General features: G+C 35.9%; 1 pseudogene; it reads left to right on the top strand.

Moving 5' to 3' along the window:
- The first annotated feature begins 1,393 nt into the window (after positions 1–1,393).
- Positions 1,394–1,883, top strand: LOC118528133 (ATP synthase F(0) complex subunit g, mitochondrial pseudogene; annotated as a pseudogene).
- Positions 1,884–4,899: the final 3,016 nt, after the last annotated feature.

Raw genomic sequence — 4,899 nt, forward strand, 5'->3', positions numbered from 1 at the left:
AAATTGACACCTCAGATATATAAGTTATATTGTTTTAAAATTAAACTATCTAAAATGAACCTAAGAAGGGAAGGAAATACAAAACACAAGAATATAAATAACAAGAGGTAAAAACTCACAATGTTTCGTGAGAATTAAAAGATCTGTACTTAAAAAATCATTAGGTTGAGATGATTGCCTAATTGAACGTTATCAATCCAATCATGGAACATCTAATTTTCATGTCAAGTGAATTATTCCAGAAAAAAAGAAAAAAATCTGCTTTCTATTTCTTGTTATAAAGCCATATGGCTAAGATACCAACATTGAAGAAATATAACACAACACTAAAGACCAATATTTAAAAATACACAGAATAGGGGCGCCTGGGTGGCTCAGTCATTAGGCGTTTGCCTTCGGCTTGGGTCATGATCCCGGAGTCCTGGGATTGAGTCCCGCATTGGGCTCTCTGCTCCACGGGAAGCCTGCTTCTCCCTCTCTCACTCCCCCTGCTTGTGTTCCCTCTCTCGCTGTGTCTCTCTCTGTCAAATAAATAAAATCTAAAAAAAAAAAAAAAAAATACACAGAATAAAACTATATGTTAAAAATTGCTCAATATAACTCTAGTAAGGTTTATCCCAAGGACTGCAAATATGGTTTAACATGATAAAATTTATTAGTATAATTCACTACATTTAAATTAAAGGATAAAATTCATATAATTATTTTGATACGTAGGAAAAGTTTTTGACGAAATTCCATCTTTGTCTGGATAAAACTTTATACATACGTTATAATAAGCAAACACTCTAAACAATATAAACTGTTTTGGAGAAACCTGACGAACTTCAAACAAAACTTTGGAATTCTTTGTTGGAAGCCCCTAACTCTACCTTCCTGTTTATGAGAAACAGAAGGGGTAATGGAGTGGGACACCTGGATGGCTTAGTTGGTTAAGCCTCCGACTCTTGATTTTGGCTCAGGTCATGATGTCAATGTCTTGAGATTGAGCTCTGTGCTGGGTGTGAAGCCTGCTTAAGATTCTTTCTCTCCCTCTCCCTCTGTTCTTCCCACCCCCCTCCTCCACACTCATTCTAGAAGAAGAAGAAGAAGAGGAGGAGGGGGAGGAGGAGGGGAAAAGGAAGGGGAGGAGGAGGAGGAGGAAATGGTAATGTTAAATAACACCAAGATAAAACCATCAGATAAATTCAGATTTTGTGAAAATATGCAAGATGATTCATAAATACATATATATATATACATATACAGGGAGAGCAATTATATTCATATCTATGATTCTTAAGTGTTCAGTGATGAAACATTGTTAGGAAAAATGATTGTTCTATTAACATTATTTTTCATATTTTCTTTCAGATGCTAGTCAGTGCATTAAGCAAAGCAAGAAAATAGACAAAAATGTTTAAAAGGAGAGAGCACAAGGTTTTATTTTAGAAGACTACGGGAGACCTTCCAGCTTGGAACCATGGCCCAGTTTGTCCGTAACCTCGTGGAGAAGGCTCCGGAGCTGGTGGACACTGCTGTGACTTACTCAAAGCCTGGACTGGCCACATTTTGGCACTATGCCAAGGTTGAGCTGGTTCCTCCAACCCCTGCTGGGATCCCTACAGCTATTCAGAGCTTGAAAAAAAATAGTCAAGAGTGCTCAAACTGGTAGCTTCAAACAGCTCACAGTTAAGGAAGCTCTGCTGAATGGTTTGGTGGCCACCGAGGTGTAGATATGGTTTTATGTCGGTGAGATCATAGGCAAGCGTGGCATCATTGGCTATAATGTTTGAAGACCAGTCTTTAACATCTGTTTATATGTGGCTTATTATCTGAGTGTTCTTGGACCATGTGTGATCAGACTGGTATTTGAATAAAAGAAGATAATGTATCAAAATCAATGTTTTCTCTATCAGACACTACATGGATCACAGTTTCTCTTGATAATAAGATGGGTTGTCTTCCTTTAATATATTAATAAAGCTCTAAGGGCATGTCTTTTGCTTAGCCTAAAAAAAAAAAAAAAAAGAAGAAGAAGAAGAAGAAGAAGAAGATTATGGGAGAGGTGAGAATTAAACTAAAACCCATTACTTGAAAGCCTGCATTTCGAGAGAATTCTATGGATCTGAGGTGGTGGCCACAGGGTCTGTGCTTCATTGTCAACTACAATGAATGAAAATACTTGAACTGTGGTGTTCTCCCACCCTTAGAGAATCTGGTGGTTTTTTGAAGCATGCAGTTACAGCTCAAGGTCTGTGTTCCCCTTCTCAGAATCTTAGGTCCAGCTCTGCTAGATCTCTGTGTTCTGCTCTGGAATACAAAATGCAGCAGGAGACCTGTCCATTGGATACTCACCTCAATAAAAGCTGTACCACCAATCTTGGGGAAAGCCAAGATAAACAACTAAAAATAAAGCTGTCATAAATAATAATGGAGTTTACTTAGATTTTAAATCAGTATTTAAAAAACACCATTACCTTTTCTATATTCAAACCGGCATCAGTTAGAAATAAAACAAATGGCAACATCTACAAAATAATATAAATATGTAGCTTTTAAAAACTAAGAGAAATGGGGATACTGAGACGCTGAAATTGATACTAATGATCTCCGAGAATTATCCAAGTTCTAGGAATTGATTACAATCTCACCAGCCACAGATGTTATCCACAAATCCCAGCAGAGGAAGCAGCATCTGACTGGACAAGGAACACTTGACATGACAGGAAGCCAGAGGAGATAGAAACCAGATAACCTTAACTCTACACTATGAAGCTACAAAAGTCATATCTTTCTGCCTCCCCATACTTGTAACCAAGTACTATCTTGTATATAAGCTGGGTTTGGAGAACCTAAGACTGAGAAATATGACTGACTAAATGAGCATTATTTTTCCCTAGCAGAGTCTGAGCACAGAACAAATGTATGGAGAGATGCTCAAAATCACCAAACCTGAAGGCAAACCTATTTAAATTATGGAATGAGACTAAGCTGTACATCAGATTGGACATCATCAGTTGTTTTATTCCTGCAAGTCAGTTGTTGGAGATAGGAGAGGAAGACCAGACTCACCATATAACGTAAGTAAGTTTACATTTCCCCTGAACATCTGGACTGTAGGGTGAGTTAAGCTTTGTTATCAAAGATACTTAGATACTTAGATTTAGTATCAAAGATACTTAGATTTCTTTTTCAAAGGCACAGACAAAATACAAAATACAAAATACAAAATACAAAAGAAAACGATAAACGCCAAAATTTTAACATGATTTTCTCAAGATTGGTTAAAATTTCAGAGATGTTTCTTTTCTTATTTTTCACATCTTTAAATTTTTTTTTACAATATGGATTATGTTGGCAATTATAAAAAGTAAAAAAGTTAAATTAGAACAAAAAGGAAAGAAACTAGCAAAAATAATAGGTAAGAATTTTGAAGACATATTATATGCTTGGCAGTATGCTAAGCCCTTAAAACATTTAATTTTCTCATCAACTCATTTAACTTCCCATCATCTCCCTGAGTTATGTTATACCCTATTTTATAGAATTGAGGCTTGGAAAAACTAAATAACTTGACAAGGGTCCTGAAGCCAGGTAATATTGAATTACAGATTCAAAACCAGCCAGTCGAACTTCAGAGCACTTAAATTTAACTAACTTGCTCTATTGCTTCCCATGAGGCACTACAGTTCTCCTATTCTATGGAGTCAGTTTGGCTCTTGTGCCTTTTTTTTCCTCTCATCATTTCTATGAGTAAAACTAGAATAAGGAGCAACCTGGAATTCTTATCATGGTCTGGGTAAATTTTTCTGGTTGGTTCATTTAGGACCTAGAAATTAACTTTCTGTGCTTGTGAATTGTCCACAAAATGCACTTAATGGGAATTTTCTGTTGACGAATTTGAAGGGAGAACCTAATGTTATGTGTATTTTTCTCTTTGTTTACCAAATGGTACTGCTGGTATTTCATAGAATAATAAAATATCAGACCCACAAGAAAGATAGGACAACATCTAATCTACCATAGTCAGTCATTTCAAATTATGTTAAAATGTGTTTAATGGTGCCAACAACATATTAGATAATATGATCTATTGCTATTATATCAGTAATTCTTGTCATTTGTATTGATTGCAAATTTTCACAGATATTTCTGGCCTCTCCTTCCCTTCGTGCTTTATCTAAAGAGTTTATTTATTGACCATATATATTGTAACCATAATTTTAGGGGATGCACAAATAAGACCCAGTATTCCCCTTCAAAAGGTTATATATAAGTTCATGGTAAAGATAAGGTACAGAAATACTCCAGGCAGAAAACACTGATGTAAATGTCTGTGAAAAATGTGTTGTTTATGTTGAGAAAGATCCTTTTTGGTTAGAGAATAAAGGAAAGTCCATGAAGAAAATCACATTTAAAGTGAATCCTCAGAGATGGGTAGGATTTCAACTAGAGGAAATGGGAGGAATTATTCTGGATAAAAGAAATCCATATTTGCAATGAAATGGGGGGATTGGAAGATAGAACATATGCACAAAGATTTGTTAGCAAGCCAGGTTGGTTTTAATGAAAAAAGGGGGAGTAAAGAGAGAGGAGGTAACAACATAGATTAGAACACATCTGAATATCCCCAAGTGTTCCATAAGAATTTGTACTTTATTCATTAAAAAGGGAAGTCATTTAAATTTTTTGATAAGGTAAATATCACAAATAGAGATTTAATCTTGTGTTCATGTACTATTTTTATTAAAATGTAGAGAGAAGCTGAAAAAAGAAGAAGATAGCAGGAGGGGAAGAATGAAGGGGGGGAAATTGGAGGGGGAGATGAACCGTGAGAGACTATGGACTCTCAAAAACAAACTGAGGGTTCTAGAGGGGACGGGGGTGGGGGAATGGGTTAGCCTGGTGATGGGTATT

Source organism: Halichoerus grypus, chromosome 4 (genome assembly GCF_964656455.1).
Source record: "Halichoerus grypus chromosome 4, mHalGry1.hap1.1, whole genome shotgun sequence".
Taxonomy (NCBI): Eukaryota; Metazoa; Chordata; class Mammalia; order Carnivora; family Phocidae; genus Halichoerus; species Halichoerus grypus.